This window comes from Anser cygnoides, chromosome 4 (assembly GCF_040182565.1).
Source record: "Anser cygnoides isolate HZ-2024a breed goose chromosome 4, Taihu_goose_T2T_genome, whole genome shotgun sequence".
Lineage (NCBI taxonomy): Eukaryota > Metazoa > Chordata > Aves > Anseriformes > Anatidae > Anser > Anser cygnoides.
In genome coordinates, this window is record NC_089876.1 from 78,083,100 (window position 1) to 78,091,834 (window position 8,735).

Sequence of the window (8,735 nt, forward strand, 5' to 3'; positions counted from 1 at the left end):
ATCTTGGCAATACTTAAATGGTGTGTGGGTGGGAAGGCATGGGCTGAGTTGATTGTAGAGAACTCAGAGAATAAAAGATGCTGGAGTTGAAATACAAAAATAAACAAAAGATCCTGTGTCCAGAAAACTTTCTCAATCAAGTGTTTCCTGCTATGTGTACGTTTTCTTTAAAAAATAAATAAGACATCCTCAAAATATGCTTTAAAATACGGCATAGCATGATGAGAGGGTAGTTCTTATACATAAAGAGCATAGTCTTAAATACAAAAAAACCCCTATGAATGTACTTCAACTCCCCATGTCAGTTACAGGATACGAGCGTCACATGTGCCGTGGTGGCTCCAAGGGAATGCACCAAGATCCTTGCTCTGCAGGAAGCCAGTCAAAACACTAGTATCTTCCTCTCTGAAACACTGATTTTTATGAAGTACATAAACTGAATTTGATCTAACTCTCTCCTGACAAAGTTCTATTTAAAAAATCGGCTGTGTGGAGAAGAAATAGCGTTGTCTAGAAACAGCATGTCCAACTGAAAATGGGTTTGTTTATACTATTTTATACTATCAGGATTCAGTCTTGCTATTCTACCTTCCTTTGTAGTTTTAAACAAAGGAAGTACTATTTGTAATATATGTAAAAAGTTTCACGTTTTGTTCCTGTTTAAACAATTTCTGTTTTAATTAAGCGTGAGAAATTATGCAAATATGGGTGCCCGTATCAACGTACTACCCTGATGGCAATTTTATGAGGAAGCAAAGCACAGTCCTTTAGGACTACATCTGGCCTGCTGGGCTGCACCACGTCCTCAATATGACCAGTGCAAATGCAGTGATGTAACTTTTACCTGTGTAGGATATTGATATTTTCTAGAGCTCCTTAGCAATGCCGTAGCAGCATTAGGAGCTGCTGGTATGCCGTTCCTACACCCAGTGGAGTCATAACCTCATCCAGCAACGCAGCTAGGCGCTAATGTCAGTGGAAAAATGAACGACAAAAAAAAACAACCTTTGCTTAAATAGTTTTGCCTCATCAGTAAATTATTACTAGTAAAGTAAATATTGACAGAAGTCATCTGTATATTACCAGGAACTGAATTTGAGTCGTATATGACAGTACATTTCAAGGGCTGTAGAAACAGTACAAAGCAAGTCCATATCTTTGTATAAGTACTGTGTTTACAGTAAAGTATGCACTCAGCTAAAAGAAGCTTCATTTACTTGGATGGACATACTGAGTAGAGATGTAGACAGCTCTCCCTCTACTGTTCTGTTAAATCTTGTGCTATCAGTCTTTGTGTGTGTTCTCAAACATGAGCGGCTTTCTCCAAACATATACATCATCATTTTTTTGTTGTCGTTTTTGTTACATCATTGGTAAAAAATCAGCTTGAAAACGATATTTTTTCCGAGGTTGATGGGAATAGTTGGTGATTGCTAGTTTTGGTTTGGGGTATATGATAGTTCTTTTGCGGCACGTTAAGTCAATTTTGACTTACTGAAAAGCTACGGACGCAATTAAAATAAATCTGTTTCAAGAGTTATTCTTTTCTTTGTTTAAGGAAAGGCCCTTCATATCTTTCTTGCTCATTTTCATTTTGTGTTGATTAGTTTATACTATTTAATTTGCTTTATAGTTACCAACTACCAGAGAATGAAACTCGTCTTATCCATCATTTCTTTTAAACTGGACTCCCAGATTGCAGTAACTGTAGCACATAACAAATGTAGTTAAAGCCCGAACTGTGTCCAAGGGGAAGCAAAGTTATTTATATGGGACTCAAGTGCAACACTTCTCTGATAAAGGCCAGTGCTCTGGAACGAAGGTTAAATGGCAGCGGCGATTCCCTGCCAACCTGTCAGATCTGGGTTCGTGCAATTTTGTCACTAAGCCAGACAAGAAGCCAGGACAAGAAATAGCTTCTTGTAAACCAGTCAGGAAGCTGTTGCTGCGATAGTAGTGAAGCTAAGTTATTTAAAAGCACTGATAATGATGAAGAGAGCAGTAAGTGTTGGTTGCTATGCTAGGCAGTTTACCCTTTAACTTTCTTTCTTCTTTTTTAGAATATCCGATATTTAGATAATAATGTCTGTCTCCTGTATTACAGTTTAGTTGCTTTGCCTTAGTCAATGCTAATAAATTACTGACATTTAAGTATATCAAACTGTTTTGTTCTGAAGGAGTTTACTAGTAAAATCATTTGCTGGTGAGAGGATCTTTGTCTTCTCTATATAGTGTGTGTATATGTGTGCGTGGGTTTTATATATATGTAAACTCCTGTATGTGTACATGTGTTTTATATATAAGTAAACTCCTTCTCAATAGAAGAAGTGTATGCTATTTGGAAGGATATAGCTGGATAAAAACATGGTTTTGAAGTTTCCTAACTATGAATAATTTCATGTGAAAAATTTGTCCTAACTTCCCTGACATATTATTTTAAAGATAGGGATTTTAGTTCTTTGTTTCATAGGCAAGGGAAAAAAAAAAAAAGATAGATTATAAAATTAAAAAGCTAGATGCATTCGCAAAGACTGAACTATTTCTCCTAGACTTGTTCTGTACATTCAGTGTACATGCTGGGGACCAAGTCCAAGGAGCTACATTGATTTACAGCAGCTGTCTCCAGCCCCATCCCCTTTCCAGCAAATTGGTATGCTGATCCAGTGAGTACAATCAGGCAGAAGAGACTGCAGAAGGGCAGCAGCAACCACCGCAGAAGAACGGCCTCGGGGATGCCTTAAAAATGTGCCATTGCCTATCGGAGCACTCGGCGGCAGCAGCTGAGCTTGAACTTGGGGGTGAGATGCAAGCGCAGTGCGCAGGGCCGGAGAGCTGAAATCATAGCTGCTCACCGAAATGCTTCCTAAATGTTTCAGCAGAACACGTGTGTGTGTGTGAAAGCCTAACCGAATTCTTTTACATATGGTTGTTTGCCTTCCAGCGCTTGCTCTGCGTGGCTTACTGTGACATTTTAAATGGTGAGTTTACAAACTCCGTGTTAACATCGAAATACTGCTTTACAGCTTACTTCGGGCACGTGAGGCAGCTAGGTACCAATGCACTTAGGTCTTCAGTCATTCAGAGTCTTAGTCGGGGATCCTGATCTTTTTGCCACTGCGGTAACTTTTGGTTGTATTTGTTATTTTGGTTTGGTTTTGGTTGTATTTAAACCTAGTAGGCTTTTAGGGTGTCAGATACCTAAACTGATGTGTGTTTGCTTAGTTTTGTTTTCTTACAGCTGGTCCATTGCAGTGCCCGTATCTAGGGATGGGTAAGCTCGTGGGATCCTTTCTGGGGTGGCTGAGCAGTGGCCAAAACCTGATGACGTTTATATTTCGGTATTCACACAGGTCTCTGTTTGGCAGCGTGAGGGTGCTGATATCCTCACAGACCATTAAAGCCGTTGCCAGAGATGTTTACTGAGCACGTTTTAATTGCTGCATGGACGTGAGGGGCTGCCAGTCGCTGGCAATGGTCACTTCTGCTTGAGGGGGTGAGGCTGTTACCGGGTTTTGCTTCCCAGTTCCCCTGCCCTCGCTGCTGGCTGGTTGGGATGCAGCATCCGCAGCCCACCTGTAGTGGGGGGAGATGTAGTTAAGCTGCAGTACCTGGCATTCAGCTCAGGGGGTTTACTCCACCAGCTCTCAACCCCCCAAAATTGCTGGTAAGCCTGGTGCTGAGGAAGGCCAAGTGGTGGGGGGGTGGGCAAGCGCGTGCCAAGCTGCAACATCTCGAGGGGCTTGACACCAGAGAATGCAGGCAGCCTTCAGAGCCGTAACAAAATATTTTAAAAACTTCAGGAAAAAAGGTCTTCTAAAATGCATTAAGGTCAGCGTTCAATATGCTTGTCTTTCCTTTCAGTCTAAAACCTTGCACCTTTTGGAAGGCTGCAAATGAGAGACTGGTGAAAATGAGGTTTTGTCCTATTGTTTTGTAGAGAAGATGCTCTACAAAGGAGTGTAAAATGACGATTTTGGAACCAAAAAGGTTGACGTTCGTAAGCCTAACTATAAACTTCACGTGAGCTTAATTTCCGTATGGCTACCTGGTTAATAATTAAGCACTTATTATGCAAAATATTTTTAATCTTGGAAAGAGGAAAAAATTTTCTGTATGGTTTCCACCAGTGCTCAAGAGATGGCTTTTGGAAAAGAAGGAAAACATTATTGCATACAATGTCTAGCTCTCTAAGATAGGTGCTTAAAATGTGGCTTTTCAGCTGGAAATACATAGACTTATAATGCCTTTTTTTCTGTCAACGAACTGCACTAAAAACCTGTTTCAGCATGTTTCTGATAAGTGTAGGCTGCACACTGAGGTGGTTAGGGAGCTCTTGTACCCTTCTCCTTGGGCAGCTGACACGATTAGCCCTCTTGCATTAACTCTCACCCAGGGGAAACGTAGCCATAGGAAATCCCTGCCTAAATCACGACATTTTTGGTGGAGGCGTGTGACCCACGTGTGCGTGTGTTCTGCGGTGACAGCAAGCGTTTAATTATGACTAAATTTGATACACATTTTGATTTGTGTTCTGTTGCCACCTTCTGCTCAATGTCTTTCCACTGCACTCTTGTGGTACAGTAACACGTTGCACTGGGGAGCTCGCACTGGAGACGACATTTGAGTATACGGCGCTTTAAAGCAGCAGTGCCAAAAGGAAATGTCAGCTCCTCTCCTGAATTCTTGAGTGCAAAGCCCTGTTTAAACAGTACAAGGAAAACATCTTCCGTAGGAAAATTACTGACAGTTTTCATCATTTTGAAAACTAAGATGTAAGCCATCTCGCTGACACCGCGTAGCCTGGTCTCACTTTGGTTAGCTTAAAAGCCCACGAACCACAAACTGAGCCGGGCAGCACTTGTGTATGGTGCTGCGAGTCACAGAATTAGAGACTGATTTAAGCCTTTGAACATTTTTATAGGGAATAGGAGCAACTGGAGGAGTGGTATTGACAGCTTGGTGTACTGATTTCTTCTGGAGATTTCCACTTGGTGGTCTCTAGAAAGCACACTCCTGAATGTTTATCCTGCCAGCTCTTAGGGCTTATTGTATGGACCCAAATGCGGGCTTTATTTCCTCATGCTCTGTCAGGAGCTTTCTTCAAGTAGAGTGAAATAAACAATTTTGGCTGCCTTGTGACATGGCTGGTAACAAAAATAAAAAAATATTTCTAATCTTTCTGGGAATAATGTGCAATTTATATTGTAGCCAAAAGGCATATTAATCCTCTAGTAGAATTTGTGATAGTGAGGGACCAAAGAGATCTGATGCGGTTGCTAATTAGTGTTTTTTGCTAGCAGAATCAGCTAGGAGGAGAAGCAGTCTTGAAAATTCCCAGACCCTGAGATCCGTGGAAAAAAAAAAAAAAAAAGGAAGCAGGTGTATCTTTATGTACTGGTTTCTTCTTCTTCTTCTTCCTCTCTTTTGGCATAGCTTGCTTAGAAGTTACAGAAATAGTAAATTCTTTCTGTCTGAACCTGCCCAGCACCTGTGGTTTGTGAGGGTAAAGAACGTGAAGTCAGAGCTGTAGGAGAAATATATACTGCAGGGGAAATGGGGTCTGACTGGCTCAGATACTACGTGGGGAAGCGGGTCCCCACTTGCATCATACTTTACTGATATTCACCAATAAAGCAAACCAAGTTTTTTCAAACCTGAGAGGCGTAAGGGATACATTTTGATATAGCTCAACAGTCTTGATGGTGAAGGCCAGCAAAGAGACTTCTCATCTGTTGCACTATGGTAAAAATGGCTGTGCTTGCTGAAGGCACCTGGCCACTGAGCTCCGATAACTCAGCAGGACTGCAAAACTTGGCCAGTGGTGTGGGAAACGCACAACTGGCCGGTTACTGCTTGCAGTTTTAAACCTGCGTGGTATCGATTTATTTCGGTGTGATAATTTTTGGAGTAAATTTAACCTATTGAAAAATTGGCTATGCGAGTTCCCATCCGCAGGGTCTTGGCTTCTGCTTCCGCCCTCGCCACCTTGCAGCCCTTGAGGTAAATAGATTTTGTGCAGAAGTTTGCGGCCCTTCTTCCCTGGCTGCCAGGCTGTGGTGCCCTGCTCCTCCCCTGTCAGTGCCGAGCTTCTGGCAGAGTTTCTTCTGCTTGGAGCGCATTAGACTCTTTATAGTCTTTTCTGACTGCTTCTTGCCTATTTTGTTCTTTATTTTGTTTATGCCAACCCAGCGCTAGACAACCCCTTTTTCTTGTATGGGGTCATGGGTTCAGTGGCATAGTACAGTGACGATCTGCTGTTGCCCATGGTGTCAGGCTTTTCCATGGCTCTGGCCGTCTGAGGGAAAAACATTAAAAGTTCAAACGAGCAGAGTGTGGTCATGTCTGCTGTGGCTCGTTTCCCTGCCTCAAGACTTTTATGAGATGTCGATGGCTATTTTAATTAACCTGACTTGTTGCTCTACTTGACGTCAGAGGAAACACTTTAAATTAAAATCCCTAATTTTAACACCTTTCAGTATGACTCCCCATGTAAGTTTCCCCTACCATCTCTTGAAATCCAGCTCAGTGACTGTGACAGCCATGAGTGTGAAGGAGAAAGGAAGGGAAAGCCGTGTGTTATAAATCTGGGATAATGCCCAGTGAGGTCCAGCAGCGTCTTTAACTGGGAGTTTGTTAGATCTTTGCTAGGTAAGTGTGGTGTTTTTAACGGGTAAAGCCACTCGGGCGCAGCAGTCCAGTAAGCGGTCTTCCTCTCCTGTGTACCTTGCTGGGTGTACCATGCTTAAACTGTTGGAGTACAAATTCTTTCTTTGTTGTCTTTGACATGAGCACCAATAAAAGCAATTAGCAAACTGTGGAGTACTCTTTGCAGAGGTGGAAGTAATGGCTCTGTGTGCAGGGATCAGACCACGTTAGCGTCAATTCCTCTTGAAATTACAAAGCAGCAGTTTAGACCAGCTAGCAAAAGTAGCAACACAGATCTATCCTTAGTCTTTGACTTCAGGAACAATGCGGATATCTTTAGAAAAACAAATTTGTGTGCTAACCAGTGCAAGGCTCATCTTTCCTCTCCCTCAGGTTGCCACTGAGCTGCAGTTTCCAGAGCTACCAGTCTTCTGCAGCATGGCTGAGGCTTTGCTCACGAGTCCTGGTGCTGAGGAGGAGGAGGAAGGTCGTGGTGGCTGCCAGTCACAGTGGTGACAGACGCAGAGTGGTGAGGTGGGAGGGAGGAATAACACCCCATGCACAGGAGGGACGCGATGTGGATCCAGCAGGCCTTGGGAAGGGGGAGATCAGGAGAAGCCACCTGAGTCCTGAAGACGGGTCAGGAAACTGAATTCCTATTCACAAAGAGGATTATTTTTTTTTCTCCAAGCCAAGCACTCGTCAACTCTTTGCCCTCTGCTTGGCCCAGGTCCAAGGCACCAGCTCAGGGTGCTGCTGGGTGGCCGCAGTTGAAGGCACTTCCTGCTGGCACCCAGGTGCTACCCCAAGGAGCACTCGAGTTGTGGCCACATGCTTCTCCCTTTCCAGCAGAAGCTCGGTTGATGGGCTAAAATTGGGTTTGAAATCAAACCTCAGGAAGCCCGCGGTCCCACTGAATCTCAAATGAATGCTTTCAGATGTGTGGTTCTAATGCAGCGTTATTTCCCACAGGTGGGATGCTTTTTGCATAGCTTTTTTCTTGAAGCAGATTTATCAGCCAGACACACCGAGGCACAGTTGAAAGTCATTGCTGTGCAGAGTTTACTGAAGCCTTGCTAATCAAAGGATCCTTTGATAGGTGGGCTGTGCTGGGGGGCGGGTTATGTCGCTTTACTATAAAAATGAAACCTCCTTAAAACTCAGGTCAAGTCACAAAATATTTCTTTCTCTGAAGGTGAATTTTCTTAAATAATTTTGTGTTGCAGCTAACCGTGAGGAGCACGTGCTTAGTTTTGCAGTACAGGTGGGAGTTTTGAGGTTTAAATACTTTAAGAAAAAGAAAATACTGTAGCATCAGTCCTGGGACAGATGTCAGCTCTGTGCTTAAACAGAGCACACATGCATGCATGTATCTGCAGTTATTAATGATCAGAGCTCTTGGGTGGGCGCAGTTCAGCCTACTTCAGCTCCACTAGTGTCCAAGCCTTCTTATTTGAAGGATGGTGTCTTAAAGAGGAAAAGGGCAGTTCAGTTTCAAGCCTGTGAGATGACAGGTGGTGGTACCTGTTCCAGTTTTCTGATTTATTGTCTGTTCCTTAGGAGCCGAAATGACAGGAGGTAGGCAGTGAGTAGGGTGCTGAACATCTCATCAGTGGAATAAAAGCATCCTGGCTGGAAATGTGTATGACATTTTGTGCATCTGTGTCTACTTTCACATAAGGAAAATAGTATCTTTTTAACTGAGAAGAGGATAAATAAGTACTATCATTTAAATAATAGTTGCAGTAATATCAGACAAATATTTGTTTTTCAAAGGTTATGTTATAACATCACTGAACATTCATCTGTCTTTTGGGAATGGTCTTCAACTTGATTATTGCTAGGGAATACTTGAGTTTGTGTATTAGCTGGCAAAGTATGACTAGCATTTTTTTTTTCTTTCAGGGGCTCTTCTTTTGTCTTTCATTGCTTTCCTGTTTGGGAAATTTAAGTTTGGTATTTCCTGAGTTTCCCAACTTTTCATTGCTGTACTTTCATTTATAGTTCACTAGACAACAGCCTCTTAAGTATCTTGTGATGGCATGTGTCCTTACAAACTTATTTTGAAATGATGTTCTTAGCCTTTAACC